Source organism: Taudactylus pleione, unplaced genomic scaffold (assembly GCF_031769625.1).
Source record: "Taudactylus pleione unplaced genomic scaffold, aTauple2 ptg000041l, whole genome shotgun sequence".
NCBI classification, from domain to species: Eukaryota; Metazoa; Chordata; class Amphibia; order Anura; family Myobatrachidae; genus Taudactylus; species Taudactylus pleione.
In genome coordinates, this window is record NW_028284443.1 from 77,213,869 (window position 1) to 77,228,924 (window position 15,056).

The following is a 15,056-nucleotide window of genomic DNA, read 5'->3' on the forward strand; positions in this document are numbered from 1 at the left end:
CAGGTAACCCTCGAGCACCAATTGTGACAGAGAGATAGCAAAAACATTAGGTGTGGCCAAATCAACTGTTTGGAACATTTTTAAAAAGAAAGAATGCACCGTAGAGCTCAGCAACACCAAAAGACCCGGAAGACCTCAGAAAACAACTGTGGTGGATGACAGAAGAATTATTTCCCTGGTGAAGAAAAACCCCTTCACAACAGTTGGCCAAATCAAGAATACTCTCCAGGGGGTATATGTATATGTGTCAAAGTCAACAATCAAGAGAAGACTTCACAAGAGTGAATATAGAGGGTTCACCACAAGATGTAAACCATTGGTTAGCCACAAAAACAGGAAGACCAGATTATAGTTTGCCAAACAACATCTAAAAAAGCCATTACAGTTCTGGAACAACATCCTATGGACAGATGAAACAAAGATCAACTTGTACCAGAGTGATGGGAAGAGAAGAGTACGGAGAAGGAAAGGGACTGCTCATGATCCAAAACATACCACCTCATCAGTGAAGCATGGTGGTGGCAGTGTCATGGCGTAGGCATGTATGGCTGCCAATGGAACTGGTTCCCTTGTATTTATTGATGATTTGACTGCTGACAAAAGCAGCAGAATGAATTCTGAAATGTTTCGGGCAATAGTATATGCTCATATTCAGTCAAATGCTTCAGAACTCATTGGACGGCGCTTCACAGTGCAGATGGACAATGACCCGAAGCATACTGCAAAAGCAACCAAAGAGTTTTTAAGGCTAAAAAGTGGAATGTTATGCAATGGCCAAGTCAATCCCCTTACCTGAATCCAATTGAGTATGCATTTCACTTGATGAAGACAAAACTGAAGGGAAAATGCCCCAAGAACAAGCAGGAACTGAAGACATTTGCAGTAGAGGCCTGGCAGAGCATCAACAGGGATGAAACCCAGCATCTGGTGATGTCTTTGTGTTCCAGACTTCAGGCTCTTATTGCCTGCAAAGGATTTGCAACAAAGTATTAAAAAGTGAAAGATAGATTTAGGATTGTTTAGTTTGTCCCATTACTTTTGACCCCTTAAAAAGTGGGAGGCACATATAGAAACCGTTGTAATTTCTATACCGTTCACCTGATTTGGATGTAATTACCCTCAAATTAAATCTGAAAGTCTGCAGTTAAAGCACATCTTGTTTGTCTCATTTCAAAACCATTGTGGTGGTAAATAGAGGCCAAAATCTGAAAATTCTGTCAATGTCCCAATATTTATGGACCTGACTGTATATTGGAAAAGCATTGCACACGGGGGGAGCAGAGGCACTGCTATGCAGGGATGGCCATCAGTAGATTAACCATCGATGGTACCATTGGTGGCTAACCTTGATGGTATGGAACCATCATTGGTTTCACCCACCAATGGTCATCCCTGCTCTCTAACTCAATGGAAGGCAGATCAATCACAGTCAGGGGGTGGGGCATTGTGCGGTTGTGCCACGGCAGAGCTATGCTCCGTGTTCCGATGCTGAAGAGATAAAAAAAAATTACAGGCTCTATTCCATCAATGGGAGAGAACCAATGGTTCTCCCCATCAATTGCAAAACCATCAACCATTGGTGGTTAACCATTGATGGTTTGTAAATCATCAATGGTCAATGGCCATCCCTGCCTCTCTATTGTGCAAATAGGGACCGGCCACCTTTACAGTCATGGTGGAGTGGGATTGGGGGCAGTATTCACAGGGGCACAGCTGCTTCTTTTATCACATTATCCCAGTGGCTGCAGAGAAGAGCAGCTGCCAGGTATACACAGGACCACACCAGTTCCTTGTATGACATTACCCTGGAAGCTGCAGGGAACAGCCACCGGGATTACACAGGAGCAGATGGCTCCTTCTTTGTACTACCCTGGTGGCTGCAGTAGGTGGGGGTGCCATCGGGCTGTCCGAGCTATGCTGGCCACAGTAATCAGGACACACTAGGAAAGGAGCCAAGGGTGCAGAGGGACTGGGAGGTCTAACTGAGACTGGCAGCTGTTTGAAGATTATCTTCCATCAGCCGCCCTCAGGGCATTTGTGACTAGTTGCATCAGATGCAACCATGTAAGGGAAAGCCCAGCCTACTGTGGTCGCATTTGGTGCAACAATGCCAGGCAAGTGGTTAAAGTGCTCATGTAATTTGAGTTGTCGATTGAGTTTATATTTTTCTATTTCCTAGTTCATACCATCAACCGAATTGTAGGGACAAATAATAAACCCTTATAAAATACCTTAATTTCCAAATATGTTAGCTGACACTCGGACAAATGGGCCTAGTATTGCTGAGCAGCAGCAGTCTCCTATCCTTTGCCTGTGAGGTGGAATGATCAAAGTGATGCACATCCCCCTGGATTAGAGATTTTTTTTTCTAAAGGGATGTGGCCACACCTCTCATGATTAGGTCATGCCCCCTTATCAGTGCCCCAGTAGTGGTCCCCTATATGCAGTACTCTTTGTATAGTGCCCCCAGTAGTAGCCCCTCCTATGCATTGCCCCCAGTAGTGGTCTCCCAATGCAGTGCCCCCAGTAGTAGTCCCCTTCCAGTAGTGCCCCCAGTAGAGGTCCACCCAGTGGTGCCCCCAGTAGAGGTCCCCCCAGTAGTGCCCCCCAGTAGAGGTCACCCCAGTAGTAGTCCACCTCCCCCCTGACAAATACACACAAGTAAATAAAAGGAAAAGGAAAAAAAATACACCTACCTGAATCCACGTTCCGGCTCCGGCCACTGCTCCCGCCGCAGTCTGCACGCCAGTTCTCCCTGGCTGGTGCACTCTGCATTATGGAAGAGACATCATGATGTTCTCCCATTACCCACTGCAGCAGCTGGAAGGTGGAGCTCATGAGTGAGCTTCAGCCTGGCTCTTTCAGAGTGTGCAGCAGCAGCAGCCAATGAGAGTCTGTCTAACTCTCATTGGCTGCTGATTAACACATACATTGCCGTCGCACTGTCGGTGATGTGTGTGTCAATGCACTAGTCTGAGCCTGCTTCCCACCTTCCACCTGGTGCTATTGGGTAAGCGCTCACTGGTCAAGCCACCAACAGGCGAAACGTGCGCCCTTCCGCACCATCAGGAGGTCCGGTCAGTGCACTGACCAGACCTCACACAGTGACCCTGTCACGTATGTATACGTGCATCCTGGCCACCGTGTCAGGTCAGCTACTCACACTCTGCATTTCCAGTGGAGAAACAACATCTGATCTCTTACTATAGAACTTGGAGACCTATTCGCTGCACGGCTCAGACTCCCATTCAGGAACTTGGTCATATAGGCATACTTACTGTCTGACCATTGTGGTAAGCACAACCGAGGCACATTCACCATATTCTGACCATCGTGGTAGTACAGCCGATTCACATTCACTGTCTGACCGCCGTGTCAGTACAGCTGCTTTAAGCACCTCTTTTTAGTTGGGGCATACTTAGTATTATCTCAAACGTTTATGTTTTCATTGTGTGTACATGGATTTGACCTGTGCTTAGTCCCCTGCCCCCGACATTTAGGGGAATGCATATAAATGATATACCCTGTTTTTCTTTTACTGGCGTCTTGTGTATTGTGATTATGTGATGATGTATTCTACTTGTGTCTGTATCCAATGCACACTATAATAACACTCTGTGAATTATTGCAATGTACAATTACATATGTGAGTGCACTTAGTGATATTGACACACTTAGTTCATTTGGAACACCTAATTCATTGTCCTCATTTTCTTAGTGGACATCACTTATATCTGGCAACAACTGACGTTGCTTATTTATTGTTCAAGGGGAACACAGATTAGCAACATTCCCATTGGAATATACAGGATTTACAAATGAATGTACAACTATGAGAATTTTATAAGACATGCCATCTGCATGCAATATGAATAATTCCAGGTATTAACAGACTAATACTATTAACGTCTGCAGTAGATCATTTGTTTGATATGAAAATTGTTATATGAATGTGGTATACATACACCAGAATGCAATATAACCCACTTGTTTAATAATCAAAGTATGCTTGTGCAATACTTTGTTTGAATTTCATGTCAATTATCTTATCAAAGTGAACTTCTCATATTGAGCTAGTCCTACATAATGCCTTTGGCTATGCTGCACCAGGGCATTCAGGCCCTGATTCAGACCCGCACGCTCTGACAGAGCGCTCGCTCTGAATCAGGGCCGACCCTCCTGCTTATTGGAGCGGCCGCCTGGCCACTCGCATAGCTGTGGGTGACCACCCACAGCTATAGTGAGTGGCCAAAAAGATGGTCGCGATGGTCAAGACCATCATGACCTTCGGGCTTGTGACGAGACCCTTGCAGTAGGGTCTCACTGCCGCAAGCCCTGGAGTGCTTTTGGCTCCCACTCCCACTGACATCACTAGTGATGTCAGTGGGGCCGTCCCCAGATGGTAGGCGTTCCCATGGTAACGCCTCCATCTGGGCAGCCACACCCCAGGAACGCCCACCAAAGGGGGCGTGCTGTCAATCACCATCGACAACATGCCCCCTTTGGTACAAGACCCATAATGACAGCTTGGCCATCGTTATTCGGGTCACGCGCATGCGCACGACGGAGCCGCCTCCGTCGTGTGCATGCGAACTTGGGCAACATCGACCCACTTGCGAGTGCTCAGCACTCGCGAGCGGGTCTGAATCAGGCCCTCAGTCTCTTGTGTAAACAGTCCTACAACCACACCATACTGAATATGCCCAATCTCGTCTGATCTTGGAAGCTGTGCAGTATTGGGCCTGATTAGTACTTGGATGGGAGACCACCAGGGAATATTGGGTGTTGTAGGTAATATTGGATTGGGACACAATGCATAATAGCAAGGGTATACAAGATTACAATTGATTTGATTCATGTTTATTCCTGGGTCACCACGGGTATTCATTTCCTGCATACTTATTATATGGTATGAACAAGAAACTTAAATCTTACTGGGGATCAACTACCCGGAATTATTTTGAATATTTATTTCGCTGCATCCAGTATTTCTGTTAAAATGAGGAAATCTGCATTTTTTTAATAATCGCTAATAAAAGTTATATTTTATTCATTTTGATTTAAGAATGTCCCAACAACTAGCCCTTCTTGGCTCTTTGCTTTTTGTACATGGTATACTTTGGGCTTTGGGAGCACCACCAACAACATGTTATGTTATTTCCAAATACAAAATACAATATGGTTGGTTAAAGATAATGTATTGACAACATATGGTTCTGTGCGGTACCAAACCCCCCATTTTCTTATACATATAATTCAATACGGAATTCAAAGATCTTAAATGTACCCGTCTCTTTTCAGTCGGTTTAGCTACAATCCCGTCCCTTCACACCTTGCCCAGTCTCTCTAGAAGCAATGGGACAGGGCATTCAAAATGTTGCAATGGGCCCACTAAGTTCTGGCTATGCCCCTTGTACACCCAATCTGCCAATAAGCTCCCAGGCCTGTAACCACAATACAGTGTCCTCCAGTTCAAATTATACTATATGCACAATTTTGATCCCTCCACAATCATGAGCTTAGTCATAAAAGTAGCATCTTAAAAAGTTGCATGCCATCACCAAAGAGAAATAGCATTTGTGCCTTCACATTTTCTGCTTAAGTATATAATCTTATTTATCAATTGACAGCTCTATACAGTACTATTTCCATGCATGCTTGGATACTAAAGTATTTTATTTAATTATTTGTAATTTTTCTATGGAGTACACTTGGGGCACTGCAAAATCTTGAGTTTGAATTATAGTCTTGCAGTCTTCTAGGTAATGGAAAAGCTCAGTACTGAGTATTGTGAACTTCAAGACCAGATCATTGATATTGCATTTGGCATCACTGACAAGGTAATTTGGGTATATAGAAAGCAAGTTAAGTAGTCATCAATCAGTATTTTGACATCGGTACTGCCATGTCTTAGACTTGAAAAAACTGTACCTGAGCACATATTAGAAAGAATTGTATTATGTATCATGGATGCCTGAACATTAATATTAAATATTCTGGATCAAGTCTAATTAGGAAATTAAATTGAGCATAATGAATTTCAGCAAATTTAAATGTCAGGCACTGGATATTACAACATAAAAATAAATCTATTGGGTATTGCTGAGAAAAAATGTTGCTTAGCCTATTTGTATAAGAAATTATTTCTGTCAGTACACTAAAATATCTTTTTTGTTTCTTCGCTGCGTTTCTCCCCTGACAGATAATGTATGCTAATATTACAAAACACTGCTCACATTTCTTTAGCAGTGATCAGTTATTTGAATACTCCCCACATTGTAAGGGGTATATTTACTAAAGTGAGAGTTTGTAGGTGTGGAGATGTTGCCCATAGCAACCAATAAGATTATAGCTATTATCTTCTAGAAGGTGCTAGTTAAATGTTACATAGAATCCGATTGATTGATTGATTGATTGAATGATTGTTTGATATGGACAGCATCCCCACCTCTAAAAACTCACACTTTAGTAAATATACCCCAAAGACTTACCATAGCAGTAGCATATATATATATAGTATCCAAAGTGTAGCTGCACTCAAGGGACTTGTTTAGAGCAAGAAATTATAAACTGCTAATAGCAGGCTTGATTTCCAACGTTTCAGATATTTAATCTTTTTTCAAGGATATAGCACAATTGTAAATGTACAAATCTTACCTTATGTAGTAACACCACACGTGCAACACTTTCCGTCCAGCTCCCGCAACACGTCCACCCCCGATGACGTCACGCGTCTGCGTCCAACCTGACGTGACACGTCATTGAGGCCATCAGAGAGCGGGCGGTTGCCTAGAGACAGGACACCAACAATTAATGCAAATACACCAATACCATTAAAAACAAGACACACATCCATAAAACAGACAATATATATATAAAGGAGCATCTAATACTGTCCGACGAGTGATGCCAACCTGTCACAGCTAAAGTGATAGTGGCAAAACCAACATCACATATATAAATCGGGCAAGGTTTGAGAACACAAATACCGCTAAATTAAAGAAAACAACTTAGCGATAATTGTTCATTTAAGCCAAACGGTTGAACAGTATTCAGTCTAGCAATCCATCGTGCTTCCAATTGCAATAGAGCTCTTTCTCTATTGCCTCCTCTGATATTTTGGGGAACATAGTCAATAATTTTATAATGGAGGGAAGGTAAAGTGTGTCTCATTTCCTTAAAATGACGAGCGACTGGTTGATCCGTGTCTCTTCCCTCTAATGCCAAGCGTATCGCCGACCGGTGCAGAGCCATCCTTTCTTGAAATTTGCGAGAAGTTTTTCCGACATATAGATGTCCACAAGGACATTTAATGTAATATATAACAAAACAACTACTGCACGACAGTGTAAATCTGATAGAAAATTTTTTCCCAGTATGGGGATGAAAAAAGGTGTCCCCAATTTCCAGAAAACTGCACGTCGTGCATCCAAGGCATCTAAAACATCCTTTTTTCTTAGAAAGGAATGATCCAGTTGAATCCTCTTTTATAGATTAAATGTCTTTGCGTACTAACATGTCAGCAATATTTTTACCGCGCCGGTAACAAGGAAGAAGCTTCATCTGCTTGAGGGCAGGTAGATCTTTATCCGAAGTTAACACAGGCCACAACTGTTTAGCTGAGGATACTATCCTCTGTGTTCCAGAATGATAGTCATTCACCCATATCATGGATTTGGACATGTCTTTTACTTGGGTTTGTTTCAACATATCCTCTCTAGGAATTTTCAACACTTTAAGTTTGGTCCGATGCAGCTCTTTAGGATCATATCCCCGAGCAATGAATTTCACGATCATCTTATCCTGGTTTCCGCTCTATCATTGGAGATGCGATGCACCCGTAACAGCAGGGAAAAAGGCAGGCCTCTCTTGAGTGCAGTCTGATGATAACTGTCGGCTTGAAGAATGGTATTCCGGTCGGTGGGCTTTTGATAGATTGTAGTATGTAGCTGATTATTAGTGAGAGTCACTTGAACATCTAAAAAATTGATGGTAGATTTATTGGAATTAAAAGTAAATTTGATGTCAGGATCCTTACTATTGATATTGTTCATGGCCTCAATGAATTCATTCTCAGAGCCTTTCCAAATTACGAATAAATCGTCTATGTACCTCGTGAAGAAGTGAATTTTATTCCAGATCATTGGATCTGAGAAAAACAACTCTTGTTCAAGCTGGAACGTAAATGTGTTGGCAAAGGACGGTGCCACGCATGATCCCATGGCACATCCCACTAACTGCAAGAAAAACTTGCCATCAAATAAAAAATAATTTCTTTTTAAAGTTGACTCCAAGAGTTGAATAAAAAAATCCAAATTAGGTCCAGTATATAAGGAAGATGTTGATTAGAAGATTTCTCGTAGCCGTTATGCCTCTAGTATGCGGAATGCTGGTGTACAGACTGATCACGTCTATTGTACACAATAAGCATTCTTTATTTAGACCAGTTACTGCGTTCAATTTCAAAATAAAATCAGTCGTGTCTTTAAGAAAAGAACTTTGCGCTTGTATAACGGGCTGCATATAATGGTCCAAAAATTGAGAGGCCGTATACAAGATTGAATCTCTGGCTGAGATTATCGGCCTTCCTGGAGGGCACACTGGGTCTTTATGGATCTTGGGGAGGGTGTATAGAATTGGTACTTTAGGATTAGAAGGAACTAATGCTAGTGCCGTTTTTTGACTAATATAGTTATTGTCCATTGCAGTATGAACCATGTCCTGTAGTTCTTTCAGGAAAATGCCAGTAGGATCTGAATCAAGTTGTTTGTACACTTTTTGATCACTCAATTGTCTGTAGATCTCTAATTTATAGTCCTTTAAGTCCATGACCACTATACCTCCGCCCTTATCTGCGATACGGATGATGATATCCTTGTAACTCTTTAAGTCCTTGAGTGCACTCCATTCCACCTTTGAAAGATTATTATATTCTGGTCTGCTATTCTTGGAAACAATTTCAATCTCTTGGTCTATCATTCTGTTAAACGTTCTCAGGGATGCATTATTCGAGTAGGGGTCAAATTGAGATTTTACTTTCACAGGGCACGCCTGGCTCGTCAAGGTAGTAGATTGTGCATTGGCTCCAAAAAATTCTTTCAGTTTTAATTGCAGTGTGAATCTATGCAAATCAATCTTACTTTGTACCCACAAATACATGTAACCCATTTCAAACGATAGTCCTTTATTTAACACTTGATATTCTACGGCAGACAGGTTTCGCGAGGAGAGATTGTATATCAGGTTTTCTTTTGAATTGTTTTCTTGGTCGTCCTCGACCACTGGCCCCCCCTCCTAGTAAAGGTTCGTCTGTAGGGCCCTTTTGAGCTCATGTTGGCACCCCAGCCGGAGGTTTGCCTAAAAAAGCTTTGTTGCTGGTGCCTGCACATTCTGATTCACTGGCACTGGTATATTCACCACATGTTTGATCTGAATCAGTAGGGTAAGTTTTATTCCTCCTAAAGGTTCTAAACCTTGGTCTGTGATCTTGAGTTTTGGGGTTAATAGCCCAACTATATACCCTATTCTCCTCATAATCCTTAATTACCGTGAATAATTTATCTCTTTTAAATTTAACAAGATCTTTTTTATATGTATCTATTTGCTTTTGTAATTTGTCAATCCAGTTACTGGTCTGGTCACTGGTTATTTTATTCAAGTGCAGTTGTTCAAATGTTTCAATTTTAGTTTTCACAGAGGCTAGTTCTCTTCCTGACTCTTCCATAACAAGAAGAATTAGATCGAATGATCATTTGTTTAGTATTGCAGCCAATTTGCGGCAAAAATCTGCGTTGTGCCGTCCGATAGTAGGAGTATTCCTAATTCTGAAGCCTCTAGGGATGCGTTTTTCCCTAAAATAATCTGACAGACTGACACCATGTAGCAAAAAATCCACCTCTTTCTTTCTTAATTTAAGGAGTTGAAAATATAGTTGTTCAACTCATTCCTCCCCACCTGTATTGGATAAATTGCCTTTGAATAAAATATTTTCCGCATCAGACTCAGAAAATGACCAGACTCACCCTGAGGTAAATTGATTTGCAATAGACCACTCACGTCTGAGGATTCTGTCTGGGATGTCATCACCAAACATATATTAAACAAACAATGAATAATCCTAAAATCCAAGCAGAAAGTATAACCTCATGTACCAAGTTTCAATAAACACGGTGCCTTGACTAAAGACCACAAAGGTCGACAACTGTATATCAGTTGTTCACTCCGTAAATCTCTTTATAGAACCCATGTGAATCGGCACTCATAATACAAATTTATACTTGCCCAGGTGCCCTCTACCACATGATCTGAATCCAAATCTGTGTCCAAATAGTATCCAAAGTGTAGCGGCACTCACGGGACTTGTTTAGAGCAAGAAATTATAAACTGCTAATAGCAGGCTTGAATTCCAACGTTTCAGATATTTATATTATATTGTCTGTTTTGTAATATTATTACGTTTACAATTGTGCTATATCCTTGAAAAAAGATTAAATATCTGAAACGTTGGAATTCAAGCCTGCTATTAGCAGTTTATAATTTCTTGCTCTAAACAAGTCCCGTGAGTGCCGCTACACTTTGGATACTATTTGGACACAGATTTGGATTCAGATCATGTGGTAGAGGGCACCTGGGCAAGTATAAATTTGTATTATAGTGCCGGATTCAAATGGGTTATATAAAGAGATTTACGGAGTGAACAACTGATATACAGTTGTCGACCTTTGTGGTCTTTAGTCAAGGCACCGTGTTTATTGAAACTTGGTACACGAGGTTATACTTTATGCTTGGATCTTAGGATCATTCATTGTTTGTTTAATATATGTGTAGTGATGACATCCCAGACAGAATCCTCAGACGTGAGTGGTCTATTGCAAATCAATTTACCTCAGGGTGAAGTCTGGTCATTTTCTGAGTCTGATGCGGAAAATATTTTATTCAAAGGCAATTTATCCAATACAGGTGGGGAGGAATCAGTTGAACAACTATATTTTCAACTCCTTAAATTAAGAAAGAAAGAGGTGGATTTTTTGCTACATGGTGTCAGTCTGTCAGATTATTTTAGGGAAAAACGCATCCCTAGAGGCTTCAGAATTAGGAATACTCCTACTATCGGACGGCACAATGCAGATTTTTGCCACAAATGGGCTGCAATACTAAACAAATGCTCATTCGATCTAATTCTTCTTGTTATAGAAGAGTCAGGAATGGAACTAGCCTCTGTGAAAACTAAAATTGAAACATTTGAACAACTGCACTTGAATAAAATAACCAGTGACCAGACCAGTAACTGGATTGACAAATTACAAAAGCAAATAGATACATATAAAAAAGATCTTGCTAAATTTAAAAGAGATAAATTATTCACGGTAATTAAGGATTACGAGGAGAATAGGGTATATAGTTGGGCTATTAACCCCAAAACTCAAGATCACAGACCAAGGTTTAGAACCTTTAGGAGGAATAAAACTTACCCTACTGAATCAGATCAAACAGGTGGTGAATATACCAGTGCCAGTGAATCAGAATGTGCAGGCACCGGCAACAAAGCTTTTTTAGGCAAACCTCCGGCTGGGGTGACCACACGAGCTCAAAAGGGCCCTACAGATGAACCTTTACTAGGAGGGGGGGCCAGTGGTCGAGGACGACCAAGAAAACAACTCAAAAAGAAAACCTGATATACAATCTCTCCTCGCGAAACCTGTCTGCCGTAGAATATCAAGTGTTAAATAAAGGACTATCGTTTGTACCCACAAATACATGTAACCCATTTCAAAGTAAGATCGATTTGCATAGATTCACATGGCAATTAAAACTGAAAGAATTTTTTGGAGCCAATGCACAATCTACTACCTTGACGAGCCAGGCGTGACCTGTGAAAGTAAAATCTCAATTTGACCCCTACTCGAATAATGCATCCCTGAGAACGTTTAACAGAATGATAGACCAAGAGATTGAAATTGTTTCCAAGAATAGCAGACCAGAATATAATAATCTTTCAAAGGCGGAATGGAGTGCACTCAAGGACTTAAAGAGTTACAAGGATATCATCATCCGTAACGCAGATAAGGGCGGAGGTATAGTGGTCATGGACTTAAAGGACTATAAATTAGAGATCTACAGACAATTGAGTGATCAAAAAGTGTACAAACAACTTGATTCAGATCCTACTGGCATTTTCCTGAAAGAACTACAGGACATGGTTCATACTGCAATGGACAATAACTATATTAATCAAAAAACGGCACTAGCATTAGTTCCTTCTTATCCTAAAGTACCAATTCTATGCACCCTCCCAAGATTCATAAAGACTCAGTGTGCCCTCCAGGAAGGCCGATAATCTCAGCCAGAGATTCAATATTGTATACGGCCTCTCAATTTTTGGACCATTATATGCAGCCCGTTATACAAGCGCAAAGTTCTTTTCTTAAAGACACGACTGATTTTATTTTGAAATTGAACGCAGTAACTGGTCTAAATAAAGAATGCTTATTGTGTACAATAGACGTGATCAGTCTGTACACCAGCATTCCGCATACTAGAGGCATAACGGCTACGAGAAATCTTCTATCAACATCTTCCTTATATACTGGACCTAATTTGGATTTTTTTATTCAACTCTTGGAGTCAACTTTAAAAAGAAATTATTTTTTATTTGATGGCAAGTTTTTCTTGCAGTTAGTGGGATGTGCCATGGGATCATGCGTGGCACCGTCCTTTGCCAACGCATTTATGTTCCAGCTTGAACAAGAGTTGTTTTTCTCAGATCCAATGATCTGGATTAAAATTTACTTCTTCACGAGGTACATAGACGATTTATTCGTAATTTGGAAAGGCTCTGAGAATGAATTCATTGAGGCCATGAACAATATCAATAGTAAGGATCCTGACATCAAATTTACTTTTAATTCCAATAAATCTACCATCAATTTTTTAGATGTTCAAGTGACTCTCACTAATAATCAGCTACATACTACAATCTATCAAAAGCCCACTGACCGGAATACCATTCTTCAAGCCGACAGTTTTCATCAGACTGCACTCAAGAGAGGCCTGCCTTTTTCCCAGCTGTTACGGGTGCATCGCATCTCCAGTGATAGAGCGGAAACCATCCAACAAATGGATAAGATGATCGTGAAATTCATCGCTCGGGGATATGATCCTAAAGAGCTGCATCGGGCCAAACTTAAAGTGTTGAAAATTCCTAGAGAGGATACGTTGAAACAAACCCAAGTAAAAGACATGTCCAAATCCATGATATGGGTGAATGACTATCATTCTGGAACACAGAGGATAGTATCCTCAGCTAAACAGTTGTGGCCTGTGTTAACTTCGGATAAAGATCTACCTGCCCTCAAGCAGATGAAGCTTCTTCCTTGTTACCGGCGCGGTAAAAATATCGCTGACATGTTAGTACGCAAAGACATTTCATCTATAAAAGAGGATTCAACTGGATCATTCCTTTCTAAGAAAAAAGGATGTTTTAGATGCCTTGGATGCACGACGTGCAGTTTTCTGGAAATTGGGGACACCTTTTTTCATCCCCATACAGGGAAAAAAAAATTTCTATCAGATTTACACTGTCGTGCAGTAGTTGTTTTGTTATATATTACATTAAATGTCCTTGTGGACATCTATATGTCGGAAAAACTACTCGCAAATTTAAAGAAAGGATGGCTCTGCACCGGTCGGCGATACGCTTGGCATTAGAGGGAAGAGACACGGATCAACCGGTCGCTCGTCATTTTAAGGAAATGAGACACACTTTACCTTCCCTCCGTTATAAAATTATTGACTATGTTCCCCAAAATATCAGAGGAGGCAATAGAGAAAGAGCTCTATTGCAATTGGAAGCACGATGGATTGCTAGACTGAATACTGTTCAACCGTTTGGCTTAAATGAACAATTATCGCTAAGTTGTTTTCTTTAATTTAGCGGTATTTGTGTTCTCAAACCTTGCCCGATTTATATATGTGATGTTGGTTTTGCCACTATCACTTTAGCTGTGACAGGTTGGCATCACTCATCGGACAGTATTAGATGCTCCTTTATATATATTGTCTGTTTTATGGATGTGTGTCTTGTTTTTAATGGTATTGGTGTATTTGCATTAATTGTTGGCGTCCTGTCTCTAGGCAACCGCCCGCTCTCTGATGGCCTCAATGACGTGTCACATCAGGTTGGACGCAGACGCGTGAAGTCATCGGGGGTGGACGAGTTGCGGGAGCTGGACGGAAAGTGTTGCACATGTGGTGCTACTACATAAGGTAAGATTTGTACGTTTACAATTGTGCTATATCCTTGAAAAAAGATTAAATATCTGAAACGTTGGAATTCAAGCCTGCTATTAGCAGTTTATAATTTCTTGCTCTAAACAAGTCCCGTGAGTGCCGCTACACTTTGGATACTATTTGGACCCAGATTTGTATTCAGATCGTGTGGTAGAGGGCACCTGGGCAAGTATAAATTTGTATCATGAGTGCCGATTTCAAATGGGTTCTATATATATATATATATATATTTATATAAAAAGTTGCTGTGGCTTCGCCCCCAAGATTAAATCACTTCTGCCAACATTTATTGTATGTGAGGTGCTCTAGTCGTATAGCTACTATATGTATAGGGACCTTATCGTGGTGGTGGCCCACATGACCAACAGCGCTCTATAGACTGGTGGCAGCAGCGCCTTCATGCACCGCTCACACCAGTGTGACTGTGTGCCCTGTGTACATACTGCTATGTAGCCTATCTTATTCACCCACCACTCACACTAATGTCACTGTGTGTTCTGTGCACAGACTGCTATGTAACCTATCCTATTCACCCACCACTCACACCAATGTCACTGTGTGCCCTGTGCACAGACTGCTATGTAGCCTATCCTATTCACCCACCACTCACACCAATGTCACTGTGTGCCCTGTGCACAGACTGCTATGTAGCCTATCCTATTCACCCACCACTCACACCAATGTCACTGTGTGCCCTGTGCACAGACTGCTATGTAGCCTATCCTATTCACCCACCACTCACACCAATGTCACTGTGTGCCCTGTGC

General features: G+C 41.3%; 1 long non-coding RNA gene and 1 pseudogene across 2 annotated transcripts in view; both read left to right on the plus strand.

The window, feature by feature from the left end:
- The window catches only part of LOC148538271 (uncharacterized), a 559,751-nt gene that overhangs the window by 270,146 nt on the left and 274,549 nt on the right, over window positions 1-15,056 (plus strand). The gene's annotated exons all lie outside the window — the stretch shown is intronic.
- Window positions 4,676-4,794, plus strand: LOC148538272 (5S ribosomal RNA; annotated as a pseudogene).